The 20,104-nt window shown below is 38.7% G+C and overlaps 1 non-coding gene across 1 annotated transcript; it reads right to left on the reverse strand.

The window, feature by feature from the left end:
* Positions 1-227: 227 nt before the first annotated feature.
* TRNAI-AAU (transfer RNA isoleucine (anticodon AAU)) lies at positions 228-301 on the reverse strand. The gene has a single exon. It is a non-coding gene; the product is annotated as a tRNA-Ile (tRNA).
* Positions 302-20,104: the final 19,803 nt, after the last annotated feature.

Consider the following 20,104-nt stretch of genomic DNA (forward strand, 5'->3'; position numbering starts at 1 on the left):
TAGTTCCCCTGATCCTCTTTCTTCCCTTTTTTAAAGATGGGCACTATAGTAGCCTTTTTCCAGTGATCCAGGACCTCCCCTGTTTGCCATGGCCAATGGCTCTGCAATCACATCCACCAACTCCTTTAGCACCTTTGGATGCAGCGCATCTGGCCCCATGGACTTATGCTCGTCCAGTTTTTCTAAATAAAGGAGCAGAAACCACCCTCTCCATCCCACGGGCAGAGTGGCCAGCACGGGGCTTGAACCCATGACCGTGGTGTTATTAGCACAACACTCTAACCAGCTGAGCTAGCCAGCCTGCTTCTGAAAGTAGTATGCTCCCTACCTCATCCATCTCCAATTTTGGAAGGCACTTCAGTTTCTTAAACCTTGGTGTGAATGCTGTAGCTGTCTTTAGAAATCTCACATTGGTACCTTATTTGTGTTTTGTCAAATCTGCAGTGAAAGTGTTCTTAAAATGAACATGTGCTGGGTCATCATCTGAGATTACTATAACATGAAATATATGGCAGAATGCAGGTAAAACAAAGCAAGGGACATACAATTCTCCCTCAAGGAGTTCAGTAACAAATTTAATTAATACATTATTTTTTAATGAGCGTCATCAGCATGGAAACATGTCCGCTGGAGTGGTTGTCGAAGCATGAAGGGACATACAAATGTTTAGCATATCTGGCACGAAAACACCTTGCAATACCAGATACAAAAGTCCCATGCAAATGCCTGTTCTCACTGTCTGTTGACATTGTAAAAAAGAAGAGGGCAGTATTATCTCCTGTAAATGTAAATAAACCTGTTTGTCTTAAGCTACTGACTGAACAAGAAGTAGGACTGAGTGGACTTGTAGGCTCTAAAGTTTTACATTATTTTGGTTTTGAGTGCAGTTATGTAACAAAAAAATCTACATTTATAAGTTGCACTTTCACGGCAAAGAGATTGCACTACGGTACTTGTATGAGGTGAATTGAAAAATACTATTTATTTTGTTTATGATTTTTACAGTGCAAATATTTGTAATCAAAAATAATATACACTTGATTTCAATAACAACACAGTATACAATATATATGAAAAAGTAAAAACCATCCAGAATATTTAATAATTTTCAATTGGTATTCTATTGTTTAACAGTGTGATTAAAACAGCAATTAATTACGATTAATTTTTAATCACGATGTATTTTTGAGTTAATTGCGTGAGTTAATTGCAATTAATTGACAGCCCTAATAATAACCTGGCCATATGTTTTAATGAGGGCAATCGGCATATGGGTGGCCAAATGCCTGATGTACTTTCTCTCACTACATTGAAATAAGTTGGGAAAAATATTAAAACCAGTTTGGTCCCCTGAGTATGCAGAATTTGAAACTTATTGAATGAGTTGAGTGTAGCTATAATCATATGGCTAGGGTATGCCATGTGGATGATTTTGTACACAAATGTGTTATAGCAAGAATGACAATATTCTTTTCTTTCCCATTTTATTGTTGCTTAAGGAGCGTGTTAGCGTGATCAGCACTCTTGATAAAATATGTAAATATTCAGAGTCTGCTATTCTTATTCTTGTGTAGTCGTATCATAACAACTATCCGATGGAAAGTGATAGCGATCAATTCCCATAAAGAGAAAGCTCAGAATGACTTTTCGGTTCAAATATCACTGTGACTTTGTTAGTTCTAGCTTAATAACTCTGATGTGGTTTTTGCCTTCAGGACATTGAAGTATCTACAACCTTGCTGACTTGTATTCTCTTTTATGATAATCCTAAAGATTTCAAGCTGTGCTTGTGATTATTTTAATATTGAACCAATGATGTTATCTAACATGTCCTCACTATTATATAATAGGAAGTTTATATTCATGTTTTGAAATTGCTACTTTTAAAAATTCTGATTGGAACTCCAGAGTTGTGCACCCCTTCTGTGCTAAGTGTCCATCATAAGCAGGTACATGGGATTTTGACATAGGAATAAGTACAAATAAGAAATATTAGGTAGATTGTGCTTTTCAGAATTCTGGAAATGAATGTCAAACAGGCAAACGGACAGGAAAAATATTATGACTGAGACAAAATCTCACCTCTAAAAGGTTGAGCAACCAATGATTTGTTAGAAGTATATCTGACCTCAAAACGTGATAACTGTTTTTTGGCAAGCCGTTTTGGCTTGGAATTTAGCAAAAGCAGAATGGCCAAGATTCCCAAAAATGACTCTTGATTTTGAGTGCCAGGTTTAGCACACATAAAGGGGCCTGTTATCAAGAAGTGTTCCACACCAGCCCTCTGAAAATCACACCCTTTATTAATTCTCAAGTTGGACATCCAAAATCTAAACGCTCTGTATCTTTAGTCACTTCAGAAAATCTTGCCAACTGTTGACTTTGTAGCAAATCTGCAGATACTGAGGTTTTCACTTAGAGCTGGTCAAATATTTTTTAGGTTTGGAAAATTCCTGTTCAAATTTCAAATCTTGATTAAAAAATGAGGGTGAGGTGGGAGACAATTCTTTTAAACAAAACTTTCCTGATTTTTTTCTCGTAATTTTTGGACTAATTCTAGACTTCACTGCTGCCTCTATGATCACAAAAATTCCAGATCCTTCTGTTCCAAAAACACAGAGCTCAGCAGTTGAGTTAACAGGAAAATTCCATTAGCCCTTAGCAATATTAGGCTGGTAAATAGACTGAATACCTATCCCACTCTTAGTACAACATACACACACACATTGGACTAGTAGCCAAAACTCATGCCCTTTCCTGGGGATATTCTCTATTATTAACTTTAAGAAAAAACAAACATAAGTTTGATCTTCTTCCTGAGCTGTTACTAGACAGGTTTTTTTTATCCCTTAGTCCCTTCTGACTCAGGGAGATATATACACAATAATATACTCTAGTAATAGAATCAATGTGACCCATTATGGTCTAGCTTCTCGGGTGAGCCAGCCAAATAACCATGTTTTTCTATGTAGGGTTCTAGTACCTGGGATTCTATCACAGGCTTAGCACATGTAAGCTGAATAGTTCTGATTCCAATTCCCTAAGTGGGCAGTGGTACACATATACATGAGCCCAGTTCATAGATTCATAGCTTCTAGGGCTGAAGGGACCTCGAGAGGTCATTAAGTCCAGTCCCCTGCCCTCATGACAGGACCAAATACTGTCTAAGCCATCTCTGATAGACATTTATCTAACCTACTCTTAAATATCTAGTTCATTGTAATATAATCTGGTTCTTAGATATGTAAGGTCTGATTCTACAGTACTTATGTTTATTAGGGCTATAGATTAATCACAGTTAACTCAAAAAAATTAATTGCAATTAATCAGAGTTTTAATCACACTGTTAAACAATAGAATACTGACTGAAATGTATTACTTTTTTTGATGTTTTTCTAAATTTTCAGATATATTGATTTCAGTTACAACACAAAATACAAAGTGTACAGTGCTCACTCTATATTATTATTTTTCATTACAAATATTTGATCCGAAAAGAATTATAAACAAAAGAAATAGTATTTTTAAATTCACTTCGTACAAGTACTGTGGTGCAATCATTTATTGTGAAAGTGAAACTTACAAATGTAGGTTTTTTGTTACATAACTGCACTAAAAAATAAAATAAATAAAATTAAGCTTTAGAGCCCACAAGTCCACTCAGTCCTACTTCCTGTTCAGCCAATCACTAAGACAAACAAGTTTGTTTACATTTATAGGAAATATTGCTGCCCCCATCTTATTTACAATGTCACCCAAAAGTGACAACAGGCATTCACATGAGACTTTTGTAGCCGGCATTGCAAGGTTTTTATGTGCCAGATATGCTAAACATTTGTATGCTCCTTCGTCTTCGGCCGCCATTCCAGAGGACATGTTTCCATCTGATGACGCTCATTAAAAAATAATGTGTTAATTAAATTTGTGACTGGACTCCTTGGTGGAGAATTGTATGTCTCCAGCTCTGCTGTACTCACATGCTACCATATATTTCATGTTATAGTAGTCTCGGATGATGACTCAGTACATGTTCGTTTTAAGAACACTTTTACTGCAGATTTGACAAAATGCAAAGAAGGTACCAATGTAAGGTTTCTAAAGATAGCTACTGCACTTGACCCAAGGTTTAAGAAATGCCTTCCAAAACTGGAGAGGGATGAGGTGTGGAGCATGCTTTCAGAAGTCTCAAAAGAGCAACACTCTGATGCGGAAACCTAAACTACCAAAAAATAATATCAACCTTCTGCTAGTGGCATCTGACTCAGATGATGAAAATGAACAGGCGTCTATCTGCACTGCTTTGGATTGTTATCGAGCAGAACCCGTCATCAGCATGGATACATGCACTGTGAAATGGTGATTGAAGAATGAAGGGACATGTGAATCTTTAGTGCACCTGGCATGTAAATATCTTGTGACACCGGCTACATCAGTGCCTTGTGAATGCCTGGTCTCACTTTCTGGTGACATTGTGAACAAGAAAAAGGCAGCATTATCTCCTGCAAATGTAAACAAACTTGTTTGTCTGAGAGATTGGCTGAAGAATAAATAGGACTGAGTGGACTTGTAGGCTCCAAAGTTTTACATTGTTTTATTTTTGAAGGAAGTTATTTTTGGGACATAATTCTACATTTGTAAATTCAACTTTCATGATAAAGAGATTGCACTACAGTACTTGTATTATGCGGTGAACTGAAAAATACTATTTCTTTTATGTTTTTACAGTGCAAACATTTGTAATAAAAAATAAAAATAAGGTGAGCACTGTACACTTAGTATTCTGTGTTGTAACTGAAATCAATATATTTGAAAATGTAGAAAATATCCAAAAATATTTAAATAAATGAATTAACTGTCCTATTAATCATGATTACTTTTTTAATTGCTTGACAGCCCTAATGTTTTCATAACTCTCATTGAAGTCAAATGGAACATTATGTATGCAACGATTACAGGACAGGAAACTGAGTGTTACAGCATGGAGGTAGTCAGAAAAGTTGTGGGGCTCAATATTTATTTTCTCTCATAACTTCTAGACCAGCCTGGCATCTATCTATATGTCAAATGATGTTATTTCTGATACTGACATCTCAATCACTGATTAACTCTTACAGCTCTGAAGCCTTTTTTGTTTTGTGTGTGGAGGGGTTCTTTTTTTGCTAGACACTTTAAAAACATGTAAAAAACCATGGGGAAATATTTTCAAAAGTAAGTAGGGTTTTTTGAGACCGCTTCAAGAGTCCTGATCTTCACCCTATAGAAATTAGGCTTTTGCAGGCTGTAGTTTTTATAGTTCTTCAGTTTACAGATTTTGAAACCTCATGGGGAGAATGCAGTGAGGCACTTCTGCCCTGTTGGTGTCAATGTAAGTCAAACCACAATCCTGCAGTAAGTCCCTGTCTGAAGAAAGTGACTGTGTTCAAACCTGAAACCACAATGAACTTTCTCTGTCTTGTTCCCCATTTTCATCCCATTAAATGGCAGGATGGTTCTGATTTGATTACAGATAGATTAACTGTGATGCCCTCTTCTGCTGGCCTGCTGCTTTTTAGGAAAACTGCATAGGGAAGCAGACATAGATTGCAGATTGTAGGAGCAGAAGGCACCAAAGCAGGGACCTTCTGCATAAAGAGAACTCTCCACAGCTTTGAGTGGACTTTCTCTACCCTGAGCTCATTGACTGTTTGCTCCATCCCTCCCCCTGCTCACAATCTCTGCATCTGAGCTTCACTACATACCTGCCCCTTTTACTCTTTCCCACCCTGTCCTTTTCACTCCCCTTCCATTTCCTTTTAGCTGATCCCCTCCTACTAACCCTCCTCCCAAAAAATCTGGAACTAACATGATGTTGGCCACCATTGCATTGTTCATGCAGCTTGTATGTTAGATGCTTTCCCCCACCCTGTGTCTGGTTTTATTTAGAGCATAAGTACATCATGGCAGGGACTATCTGCTACTCCATGTTTGATTAGTGCCTAGCACAGTGGGAGCCCATTCCTGGTTGGGCCTTAGGCTCTATAGCAATAAACATGATCACTACCACTACTACCACCTTATAAAAATATAGCTTGCTTAAAACAATTTGATTAGATATCTGAGGCTATCCTGGGATCCAAAATTGTGTTAAACCCAGACATGTGATCAATATAATTGTACCGTCTCTGAGGTACTACTGTTTTATTATACACAATGGGTAAAACCCTCTCATCACTGAAGTCAATGGGAGTTTTTCCACTGACGTCAATGGAGCCTGGATTTCACCCAGTGTTTTTCTCATATTGTTACATCCTCCCATTCCTTCCCTCTCATTTGTCCGCTTCATTCAAGTGTTGCTTCTTGACATAATCCTAGACTGTGATCTCTCTGGGGCAGAGACTGGATTGTTTACTAGTTTGTACAATGTCTAGGACAATGTGGCCCTACTTCTTGACGAAAACTACTAGCCACTACTGTAGTACAAATTAATAATAACCAGAAACAGTGATCATCGGTGTCAAATCATCAGAAGTCATCAGTGTTCACATGTCTTTCAGAAGACAACAAATGTTGCACCTCCACTGATATTAAAGATTCATGGATTTTAAGGCCATCAGATCATGTACTCTGCCCTCCTCCAGTACATCACAAGTCATAGAATTTCATCCAGTTACTTCTGTATTGAGCCCAATAGCTAAGCATAGAGGTGAGTTCCCACCTACACATACCCCTACCAAAGCACTGACATCAATGGGAAGATTGTCTGAATAAGGACGCTAGCTGCAGGCCTCCTGTCAGTAACCACAATACTGTTGGTTAAGACAACAAGAGGACCCCGAGGGAAAATTTTAGTTTTTCTTCAATCGCACCCTTAAAAACTTGGTAAGTTTAAGCATGATATGCTTTAATTGTACAGGCCATCTACTTGGAATTGCAAATCCCTGCTGGGTACCTAGCTGAGAATTATCTATGTAGGGAAATAGTTTAATTAATCACAAAAAAACATATACCTAATGTGAATGGGCTGAGTATAGAGTATGAATTAAAAAAACATTTTCGGTGAGAAGAACTATCTCCTGTGAGATTTGCATAGAAATGGCCTAAATAACTATATTTGGGAATAGAGCCCACACTTTTCAAACTGGTATGATTTTATTAAACATAGTTCTTAACAATTCTGAACATAAGAGGGGGGTAAATCAGGAGATAAATAACACATACAACAGAAATGGCCCAGAGAGGAGTAGATGTTTGTTTCATAAATATTATAAGCCTCACACAATTCTCCAGGTAATAACTCAGTATTCAACACATTTAATGAAGAGCAGCAACAAAGAAAAAAGGGCATTTTAGCTCCAAGTCTAGCTCAGCTATGGTGTTGAATAAGTGTTTCCGCAATAATGGAAACTGACTCATGCAGGAACAGCTTTGTATCATGTTACCAGAGATGAAATTATCGGACTTTGTCTGAATCATCAATATGATATTAAAAAAGCGACAACAGTGATTTTTGTACCAATACTACAATTTGATATAAGAGTGGAGCTAATAATATCAATGATTATTTCCTATGGTCCATAGCCTGTAAAAGATCCAAGTGTTTTGCTTACTCTTCTTTAGAAAGTACTTTTATGGGGTGATTTAGATTCTGCTCTGCATTTCCTTTTCTAATGTGGTTTAACTGTAATCTCTAAAACAAGACAGTTTGCCTGGATAAAAGAGTTTACAATCTAAGGCCCCAGTTCAGCAAGCTTCTTAAGCACATGCCTAACTATAAGCATGTGAATGATCCCATTGAAGTCAGTGGGACTGTTCATGCACTCAAAGTTAAGTGCGTGCTTAAGTGCCTTTCAGAGGCAAGGCCTAAAACAAAGATAAGAAAAAACACAAGGCAACTGTTTGGATAAAGGAGTGTGGGGAGATTATTGTTGTTGAAGAAAAGATTTCTGGATGAAGTGGGTTTAACAGTTTACAAAAAAGATGCTTGGTGGGGAAGAACCAGAAGATTTACAAGCGGAGGGCATAACATGAAAGATGGTGTGAGGCTGAGACAATAAGAGAGGATATGAAGGGAAAAGTAAGGGGATATGATTGGGAGATATACAGGGAGTAAGAGAGAAAATAGGAGAGATATGAGATCAAACATGAAGATGGGATCAAATCATTTATTGCCTTGAAGGGACAAGAAATTGAAACAACAAAAGACAACGGGTGAAATTCCTCATTGATGTCAATGGGATTTTTGACCGAGGATTTCACTCAAGTAATCAGTGAAAGAACATTGGAGAAAAAGAAAGGGGAAGGCAGAGAAGATGATGCTAGCAACAGCACTTTGAATGGGTATGAATGAACCGGTGCAGAGGATGTGGTGAAAGGCAATGAGGCCAAACAGGAGAAAATTACACTTATCAAGGCAAAAGATGGCCAAAAAGTAAGAAAGTGAAGTATTATGCGGAGAACAGAATCCATGCTGTTCCAGCTGCTGAAAGGTTAACAGGAAAATTAGCTGCCTCCTCAGCTGGGGCTCATTGGTGGCCCTGCAACAGTTGGGAAGATAAAAAGCCTCCAGCTCAGAAGAGGCTGAGGAATCACTGCAAAGACAGGCTGTATGGAAGCTTCCCAGGTAGCTGGACCTTTAGAAGAAGAGGATCACAGAATGTAAGTCTGGGAAACAACCTACAAGAGGGGCATTGTAGGAATCAGTAAGGGACTGGGACACATTGGTTCCAGCTGCTTCATAAGGGGTCCCTGTATTAGAGCACAGAGGAAAGAGCAGGCAGGTTCCCCTACTAACCACAGCAGCGTGGTTATTTAAGCCTGTAAAACAAAGGGGTCCAAATCCTAAGAGGCCAGAGACTGTCAAACATTTCCTAGGAATACTGGCTTCCTAAGTCACTAGACTATTTACCAACCTGAGAGGGGAGAGGTTGGTGGGCTGGACTCATAAAGAGGAGCTGCCAGACATGGGACAACAAGGTCATTCTCCCAGTCAAGGAGAAACTGAAGCAGACTTGCTGTAACACCTGCTCATCCACCATTTTGGAAAGATGTTTGTTTTGGAATTTCCCTAAATTCAATTAAAAGAGTTTTTTAAAAACACTCAAATAAAATGCAAGGTGTTATTTCAGACTGAATAATTTTTCTTCATTTGACCTGAAATGATTTTTTAAAAACTTGTCATTTAACTGAGAAATTCAATAAATTCCATTTTGGTTTGATTGAAAAATCAGCTATTTCCCCAGCTCTAGTGCTGTAAAGTAAAGTAAGTAAATGAGGTTGGTAGTAGAGAATATAGAGGGTAAAGTAAGAGAAGATGACTGAGTAGAGAGCCCTGGGGAATGCTGACAGATAGGCGAGGAGAATATGAGGGAATGCTGAAGAAGATGCTGAACGACTGGTTGGCAAGACAGTATGAGAGCCAGGAGAGCACAGAGCAACAAGTTTAGCGTGGAGAGGAAGCAAGGGGGGACGAGAATGATATCTGGAGTCAAAGGCAACAGCTAGATTAGGATAGGAATTAATAAAGTGTCCCTCTGGATAGGGCTTGTGAGAAATTATTAATGACCTTTGTGAAGATACCTCTGATAGAGTGCGAACACTAGGAGCCAGCAGAACTAGTAAAAACAGAATATTTTTCTTTATTTTTTTTGCCTAAAAGTCCCTTTTTCCACCAAAAAAGTCTGATTTTTTGGACCAGCTTTAAAGAAGGCACAAAAACAAGTTTGTAAGCAGACCAAAAAGGAGCTGATGGATTAAAAGTAAGGGAGGAAGGGGCTCTGGTGTGGGAGAGAATCAAGCTAACTCTTTAAAAGACACTTCCTTTGCCTTTCAGATAGAACATGATACATAAGCTGTCCCATGCCATATTATGTCAGGCTTGCTCGCATTTTATATTGTGGCCAAATGTAATTCGACACAGAAAGTGAACAGACTGTTATGTTGCATCAAACACTTATGGAAAGGATGCTAAATCTCTAATAGAAAATAAAGGGATACACTCAGTGCTCAAAAGCTGGCTTTTTCAAAACAAGACAACAACAAAAACCCAAGCTTGTGAAGCAGCCTTGTGTGCTTTCTGAACAAAACCAATTCATAAAAGAATATTTCTATCCAAAAGAAACCAGTGCTAGGATAGTGCTAAGTTTCTATGGGTTAAGTCCAAAACAGTACCAACATCAGGATGGACAGGGTGACAGCCAAGGCTGTAGTATAAAGAGTGGAACTGGTGTGATACAGCATGGCTAGAGGACAGCAGGAGAGTGTTAGCAGGGAGCCTTATTCCCTGCAAGGGGAGGAAGGTTTGCTATAGATTAACTAGAGCACCTGAAGCCAATTAGAGCACCAGCAGTCAGTCATGTGATAAAAACCCCTGCTTCAGTCAGACAATGTGGGACTTGGAGCAGGAAGGTTTGGTTGGAGCAAATATTTCAGCAGCTTTGTTGACTCCTACACTTACAATGGATTAAAATTCATACTCTCTGGAAAAGCAATCTTTTTTTTTCATCTTGTCATTTGGTGACTGGTGGGCCCAACATGTATTAAGCCTAAAGCCTATGAGGTACACCAAATTATCAAGATACTTTTAGAATGCTATTAAGCTATTGCACTGGTCTACAATTTTTGAGACGTCATCTGCTTCAGAGATAAAATGTGGTATTTATTATGTATTTTGATGTGCTGAATTCAAATATGACAATTAAAACAACTGATTGGCTACTGTTTCTAAGATATTTAAGTTTTTACATTTTATGTCTATGTATATTGTGTAGATAGTAGAGTTTTAATCATAAATTGTAAACCTAGGTCTTTTCATGTGTTTATGGTTGCTTTACATGATAATATTTCACCTGTCCTGTTTATGTAACACTTTAAAAATCAGCAAAAGGGTTATATAAATAAAATTTATTATGAAACAAAAGGCAAAAAACTATTATGTACATAGTTTAGTCCTATTCAGTGTCTACTCGGCGCTTCTTGGCTTGTCTCTTGTATTCATTAAATGGAGCATCTCTTGTCACTGTCCAGCAATAGTCTGCAAGCATTGATTGGCTCCATTTGCCCTGATAGCGTTTCTCCATTGTTGCAATGTCCTGGTGAAATCGCTCGCCGTGCTCGTCGCTCACTGCTCCGCAGTTCGGTGGAAAAAAATCTAGATGAGAGTGCAAAAAATGTATCTTTAGTGACATGTTGCAACCAAGGCTTTTGTATGCCTTGAGGAGGTTTTCCACCAACAACCTGTAGTTGTCTGCCTTGTTGTTTCCGAGAAAATTTATTGCCACTAACTGGAAGGCTTTCCATGCCGTCTTTTCCTTGCCACACAGTGCATGGTCAAATGCATCATCTCGAAGAAGTTCACGAATCTGAGGACCAACAAAGACACCTTCCTTTATCTTAGCTTCACTTAACCTTGGAAATTTTCCACGGAGGTACTTGAAAGCTGCTTGTGTTTTGTCAATGGCCTTGACAAAGTTCTTCATCAGACCCAGCTTGATGTGTAAGGGTGGTAACAAAATCTTCCTTGATTCAACAAGTGGTGGATGCTGAACACTTTTCCTCCCAGGCTCCAATGACTGTCGGAGTGGCCAATCTTTCTTGATGTAGTGGGAATCTCTTGCACGACTATCCCATTCGCAGAGAAAACAGCAGTACTTTGTGTATCCAGTCTGCAGACCAAGCAAGAGAGCAACAACCTTCAAATCGCCACAAAGCTGCCACTGATGTTGGTCATAGTTTATGCACCTCAAAAGTTGTTTCATGTTGTCATAGGTTTCCTTCATATGGACTGCATGACCAACTGGAATTGATGGCAAAACATTGCCATTATGCAGCAAAACAGCTTTAAGACTCGTCTTCGATGAATCAATGAACAGTCTCCACTCATCTGGATCGTGAACGATGTTGAGGGCTGCCATCACACCATCGATGTTGTTGCAGGCTACAAGATCACCTTCCATGAAGAAGAATGGGACAAGATCCTTTTGACGGTCACGGAACATGGAAACCCTAACATCACCTGCCAGGAGATTCCACTGCTGTAGTCTGGAGCCCAACAGCTAGACTAGAGCCAATCAACAATTTTAAGCATCATTTTTGTTCTCAGTGACCCAGAATTAGTAAAGTTTGACTACATTTATTTCAGAAGCATTTTGGCTGTAGAGCAGTGTTGTAGGATGTGGAAAAAGACAGTTTGCAAAGATACAAAATCCACACTGTCTTGTTATTTGACTTAGTAAATGATTTTGCAGGGAATGTACAAGACCAACAGATGCTAAATTGACAAATGTAATGTATTTATTGGAAATTTATATCTGTATATAAATGGCATAAACAATGACACCAGACACTGATCTTGCAGTTAGAAATTTATGAAATATGATGGGAAGTTTGGAAATGTGCTAAAAGTAAAGATAAGTTTGTATATGAAAAGAGGAACCTGGTTAAAGTGAAATAATAAACCCAGCACCTATAACAAGGTCTCATTATAGGCTATGAGTCAAACTTGGATCAGTCTATCATCTTTGTTATCAGCTTCAAGTTTCAGTTTCACAGACTGTGTGCCTTCCCACAGATGGTGTAATGAACGTGTCTCTCTGTTATGCGCTGTACTAAGAACTGATTAATACGTTTAAATCAAGATTAGGTACCTGAGGTCTCTGTCTTATTACTAAAGAGACTGCGCCTACATTAGTAACACACTCTTCCTGTACATCACAAGAATAGACTGAAAAAAAAGACTATCATTCAAATGACTCCAGCCCTGCTGAGTTTGAAAGCCTTGTTCCTGCGAACTTGCTGATGGGACACAAAGGTTCCACCCAGATTTGAAACAGCCATAATTTGCAGGTTTTCTTTTCTTCGATTGTATACTCTTGCTTGCTTGTTTTTAGGATAGGAAATAAAGCCATGGCTGGGATGAGTTAGTTAGAGTTGGTCCTGCTTTGAGCAGGGGATTTGACTAGATGACCTCCTGAAGTCTCTTCCAACCCTAATATTCCATAAAACAAGAACCAATCAAACAACATGTCTATCAGACATTTGACTATAAAAAGGGGCAAGTTGGTCATTTTAAAATAAATTAAACAAATAATATATGTTGATACTAATTTCAAAAGGGCTTGCAGGAATTAGGCAGCCAAATCACATTGATTTTCAACAGAATTTGCTCCCTTGAGCCTCGTGAAAAATCATCCATTGGCGGTCAGAAGATTCCCTGTGCTTTGGCTCCTTTTGTACTGTTCTGGTGATGCAAAAAGCAAAGTAGTTACCCTAAGCCAGCAATTGAGGACTGTGCCTTCATGGAGCATATCTTTTCTTCTTATGGAATAACACTGGAAAGTCCAGATATCACCCACACATTCAGAATGGTTAAAAATCTATGATAAAAATAGCATCTCTGTAACAATTTTTATAAAGACATGTGGAGACAATTTAACGAGACATGGCTGTTCTACCACAACCGTGTTGACCCAGATACAAGCCGACCCTCCTAGCCCTCTTGGTTCTGAACCCTTACCATGGTAAATCAATCCCTGAGACCAATAAGCTGGAAAAAATTCAAAAGACAAACAAGTCTCCAAAAATATTCCTCCCTGACAAAAAGTACAAACAATAACAGTGCTGGGTCCCAGAGATGATATAATGCTATTGATATAGCTCTACAATGGTTCTGAAATCTTGAATTACATGAGATACAAAACCTCTCTTGACCTGTTACCTGAATCCTTATCACAAAGGATCTTGCTCACACACTCTGGATCAAACTCATTGCCATCTTTAGGGTTAGGAAGGAATTGTCCCCAAGATCAGATTGGCAGGGAGCTGTATCTTTTTGACTTCTTCTGAAGTATGGTGTGCTGATTTCTTACTAGGTTCAGCTGGGCATATCTCACCAAATCAGTTCCCGTCCATTTCAGAGGCCTTGGACATTACTGCACCTCTAGTCCTAGTTCTAGTCCTTGCTTGGAACATAATAGCTTAGTCTCTGCAGGGCTGTAATATTTTAGTCTAATCTAGGTTATTGTTCTCAGAGCAAGGATTGGTCTCGGTGGGGTTTCTAAATTTGCGAATTTTAGAGGTTTCCTGGTCTTGCTCACAGAATATTTGGGCTATGTAGGGAAGCATATGATCTGGGCATAGCAGCAGTCAGTGAGTCAAAAATTAGTTGAGTTGAGGTGTGCCTCTATGTTTTTAGGGGTCAGCCTGCTTTGTTTCTTTCTGTATTGGGGTTTTTGTGAATTATTCTGAATTCTAAGAAATAAAATACAGTCAACCTTTGTAACTATTTGCCAGAGAATGCCGTGAAGGCCAAGACTATAACAGGGTTCAAAAAAGAACTAGGTAAATTCATGGAGGATAGGTCCATCAATGGCTATTAGCCAGGATGGACAACGATGGTGTCCTTAGACTGTGTTTGCCAGAAGCTGGGAATGGGCGACAGGGGCTGGATCACTTGATGATTGCCTGTTTTTATTAATGCCCTCTGGGGGTACTTGGCATTGGCTACCATCTGAAGACAGGATACCAGGCTAGATGGACCTTTGGTCTGACCCACTATGGCCACTCTGATGTCCTTATGTAAAGTACTATTACCTTGAAAACTCCCAGAATGAGCGCACTATGTTAATTATCTAATTTATCTGATTGTCTGCTATGAACATAACGGTTTGGTGGCCTGTGCAGTGCAGGAGGTCAGATTAAATAATCGGGTGGTACCTTTTAGCCTTTAACTGTATTACCCAGTGCTGACTGAAGTACATGGAGTTCTTTCTATTGAATCAATGGATGCTAGAACAGGTTCAGAGGGCTCAGTACTGCCAATTTACTAGTGTTGAGTCGTACCTTACTTTGTAAGGTACTGTATTGGCACAGCCCCTATTCAGCCAGGCAAAGGCTACTAATTACTCTCCTGCTCGGACCTGCTTAGGTTATAACTCCAGCGATGTACGACTGTTACTGCGCTACTCACGCAATACTCCCTGTTGTGAGTCAGTGGGTAGGGAGGGGGCAGGAGAAGCACTGGTTCTGCTCACCAAAACTTGCTGGCCAGAGTAGCTCAGGGGGCAGGTAAACACACACGAGGTAAGTTGCTCCATGAAAACAATGAAGTAATTTACTTACTCCCAGATCCAGGAAAAAGCTAGGGAAGGAAAGGTGACTCTCTCTGGTCCATTCCTGATGTGAGCTACTATGTGGTACCTCCCGCTCAGTTTCAGTATAACCCACGGTAATCAAGGTGACACAACTAGGTTCCAAATGTTTCTTTTTAGCATGTTCCTACACATGCCGTTAAAAGAAGGAATGCTATAGACAGCACAATTACCAGGAGTTGTCTGCGCGTCCAGTATATCCAACATACAAAAAAATAATTTGCAGATTGTGTTTGTCACAAAGCACAACCAGCCTTTCAACTTGATTTTGCCTATTAGGAAGTCAGCAAAAGAGTAATAAAAATGGAGCTGGTGGGAGAAAGTCTCACTGGGGTGAAATTCTTGTTTAAAAGGAGCGGTGGAAATATGGGAAAGGAGCTACAAGTATCCTGAATTACTTTGAAAGAGTATTGAGGTGCTCAGAATAGAACTGGGAAATATGGCCAGCTTTTACTCCCAAAATTCAACAGTTCTGTAATGCAAAGAATAGGGGAGGTGGAAAAGCAGCAGCTTGTCACATCTATACTTAGGCTTGCGTGTGGTGAATATGATGTTTATTGGCAGCTATGTAAATTAGTGCAAATTTAGGGCCCTATCTTACCACCGGTGATTTTAGTTGTAAGCCATTATTTATTCAGCGTTAAAAAGATTTTAGTTCCATCAGTCTTCCTAACAGCAGGGACTTTGTTTTTGGATGACTCACAGTACAGTTCAGTGCATTTAATTTATCCTGATTTTATAAGAGATTTCAAGAGAACAACTTGTAGTTCCTGATAGCACATGCCATGGAATGGAGTGTGCCACCAGACACCCTTGGTGTATGACCTATCCTGAACCATGGCAAACAACGGGGGGTGGGGTGTGTTAACCTTTGAGGATAAATTGTCAAAGACAAAAAGGGAATGATGTCATCTGACTGCCTGTTGGAAGAGAACATAAGTCCAGTTCAGATACTGGTGAAGTATTAGCTTACAAGCTCTTTGGGACAAGGACCATCACTTTCTTATATGTGCCTACAATTCTTACTGTGATGTCCACTGTCTAATACTGGGGATTGCACTATGGATTTCCAGAGTTAAACCCAGGAGCTGCTGCAGCTTGAGCTTTTGAAAAGTCTTTCCTCTCCTTCCCCTTCAAAAATCATATCATATTTTTTTAAAAAAAATCCATATTGAATTAGGACAAATGCTCAAAAACATGATTTTTCTTTGTAGGAAGGGATTTTCAAAAAAAAATGTTTTGGGAGAAATGAACTGGAATTTTTCAGCTTGCCCGTTGTTTGACTGGAAGTGAAATTGACAAGAGCCCTCCTGAGAGGCAAACAAGGAACCGTCATTTCGGTAGTTCCAAGAGAAAATACTTTGGGGGAGGGGGGAATGAAAATTTCCTGTGGAAAATTTAGATTTTGTGAAAAGAACATTTTCCATTGGAAAATTGCTCAGATGGGAAATTGCTGACTACATCCAATAACAACTCATATCCTCTGAACTGAGCACAGAGATAGACCTGTAACAGACCTCCATTCGTGGATTGTTTTAGCACTATGAGTGCCTAATCCCTGTTTGGGGCCTATAGGCACTACTAAAATATAAATAATATTTACTATCATCTTGGTGAGCTAAGAAGTGTTTGTTCTGCCATTTACCTTTTTACTTCATTGTTTTAATGACAGATCACTACTATAAACTTTACAACAGACGCATGAAAGTCCCTTGATTCCCAGCAAACTGTGAGCCATTGTGAGAAAGTGAAGATAGGATTGGCTGAGGCACCCATGTGATTTAGAAAAGCAGCATCCTTTTTGCTAGCGATCAGGCATGCATCCGAGGAGCAACTAATGCAGCAGAGATGAAAGAGGAAAAACTCCCTAAAGGAATTTTGAGCCACATAATGAAGCAGAGACAGAGAGGATTCCCCAAAGGAAGAATAGTTACAAGAGGAATTGTTGGCCACCAGGCAATATTTTTTTTTTTTCCTGTTGTGTCTGATGCCTATAAAAGAATGAGGAAAACCTACCGTTTTGTATTAACTTGTTGTTTCCCTTCTGCACTCGGAAGATAAGAGTCTGCTTGGAGTAGGGGCCTGATCCTGCTAGATGTTGAGTTCCCTGACCCCAATCCAGTGAATGGCTTAAGCATGTGCTTAACTTTAACCATACACACAATCCCACTGAACTAATGTGAGTGTAGGTTTCTCTGTGTTGGGACAAGAATGCTCATGCCCTTGGAGTTTTGACCCCAAAACGCTGAACAGAGGCTGTTGGGTTTTGGCATCATTCAGTGTGATCATTGATTAAGGAGATGGCATAGGTATACTTTGGATGATTTTAGCAGAGACTGGATCAAGTTTTTATTTGCTGCTAGTAAATTCCAATGGAATGTATCGAATTTTGGAGGAGAGCATGATGTAAGCATATTCACTCAAATCAAGTGTTCTATTCCATGTTTAGATTTTGGTATTCTACAGAATTTAGTTCTTTTCCACATGGGAAGCTGGTAATATGATGCATCTGCAGTTCGGTTTTGATCACTTTAGGCCAATTTCTGATATCATTTAAATCCAGAACAACTCTTGAGTTCCACTGAGTACTGATTTAATATAAATAAGATCACTTATATGAATGTATATGGGATACGCATTTGCTTTTCAATAATATTTTGGGTTAATAGCTAGAGAAACTAATTGAAAGGGGTCCAGTACGTCCTGTACCACATACTCACATGAGTAATTCTGTGGTGCTTTGGTAACTGGTGAAAAATGATAAGCTGTCACTTTAACTGTGAAGGATTTCTTGGTTCTGCTTGCAGGCTTGGGAGCTCTGAGGGAAGCTATGTGATCTGGGTCACCTGTGTAAGTCTGGAAAGAGCCAGACTAGAAGGAAGGTGAGTTGAGTTGTGCCTCAGAGAGCAGCCTGCTTTGTCTCTCTCTGTTTTTGGGTTCTTGTGTTATTGCTCTGAAATTATAAGAAATAAAGTAGTGCTACATTGCAACTATCCAGCAAAAATGTTTATGTTTTTACCTAACTTTTCTATGTGTATATCATTAACATAACAACCCATACTCATGTGAGTAGTCCCTCTACTGAACTCAATCTTGGGAGATTTTCAGTTGACATTGAGGCAGGATTAGCCCTATTAGATGATTTATTTAAGGTGACGATCCTGCAAGCACTTATGCACATGAGTAACTTTACTCATGCTCATATTCTGACTCTAGTTGGTGGAATACTCTCCTATGATTCATTAGGAGTTTTATCAGAATCTGAATTCCAACAGTATAAATCCAGAGCAAATTCACAAACTTCATTTAGTTATGCCTGATTTACAGACATGTAACTGACAGCAGAATATGATCTATTGTAAAAATGCCGCTATATGAAAATATGGGGGAAATTTTGCCTCAGAAGCAATGTAGTGTTCCCACTGATTTTTAAAATGAGATCCTTGGTTGCATGTCCCCAAATGCAGAATTATCTCAGGGTGAGCAGTTAAGAAAGAACATGAAGGGCTAGCATGAAAACCAGAATACTTTTGAATGTTCAGTATGAGCAACCAAGTACATAAGCCTGCTCACAGTGAAATCAGTGGGACTTTTGTAGGATTAGGCTCTTAATGCTAATGTTAGAGTAGGAGTAAAAATAGTTACGTGGGAAGGAAAAACATCATGCACTGAGAGCTGTCTTGGTGACATTTGCAATGTTCATTATGGGCGTTGGTATATGTTTTTGTATACAAAGAATCTCCTCTCTGAAAGAATGTTAACTTCTTTATCTGTTCATGTTTCTTGATAACTCTGCAGTGATACAAGAAGACTGAGCTGGAACAAATATCCTGTGCCTGGTTTAGTTATTCAGGATAGATAGAAGATTGCAAAAGGAGAACTGTTGGTGTACAATAAGTAGACTATGTATTCAAAAGATTACAGCTTCCCATTGCAATTACAATTAGAAAATAACCAGTGACAAATATATCCAGTTACTTTTTAATATCTTACAAAGCAGTCTCATTAAAGCAATATTTAATTAAAATTCAATAAGTCCACAATGACAAAACATTTTTTTTTTCAGATTAAATTTAGATGATTATTTTTCCATGTTAGCTTTTTCCTAGTGAGGAATGAGATGTGATTAGATTGCTGATCTCCTGTGTTTCCAGAGTGAAAGGCTGTTTCTTTCACTTTTTTTTTAAAAAAAGAGACTTTTTTCAATGATTCACTTTGATTATCTTGTTAGGAAAAGGTATTTGCCATGTGTTAATTATTCACAAGTTTTCTTAAATAAATGTAACTAGTTTACTATTAAAACTAAGTGGTAATGGATTTAGAGATTTGCAGAACAGTTTGGGAATGATAGCAAAGATTCAGAAGATTATAACTTTAAAGGAACAGCATTTGGCATCTCTTAGATCCCTAAAATGATGAATCTACTATTCACTGTTAACATTATTACTATTAATAATTTCACTCAGCATCAGGACCCCATTCTGAGAGCACTGTACAGTCATGTAGGAAGAGACTGTTCCTTTCTTGAAGAGCTATCATTTTTTTGTGTTTATACAGCACCCACCACAATGGGGTGCTGGTCCATGATTGGTAATACAAATATAATAATAATCATTAACAATTTCGTCTTCTTCTTTTATTATTATTATTATTATTATTTTATTTTATTTTATTAAGGGACACAACATACAAGTAGAAGATTTGGAACTGAGGCACAGAAAGCTAGATAGTGAACCCCTTATGAGTATTGGTCAATTAATTTTAATGGGACTACCTGTCATTGAAATTAGGGGGTTTATGATTTGCCCACAGTCACACAGGAAGTCTGTGGCAGAAAGTCCCTGCTCCCAAATATATTGCAAAATTATAAAAAAAAAAAAATTCTCCTCTCACCCCTATGGGTGGTATGTGTCTTCCTCAACCTCGGGTCCTCTACCAGAGGCCTGGGAGTTTGAGGGTTCTGCGCAGTATCTTAGCTGTTC

Source organism: Chelonoidis abingdonii, chromosome 3, assembly GCF_003597395.2.
Source record: "Chelonoidis abingdonii isolate Lonesome George chromosome 3, CheloAbing_2.0, whole genome shotgun sequence".
NCBI lineage: Eukaryota > Metazoa > Chordata > Testudines > Testudinidae > Chelonoidis > Chelonoidis abingdonii.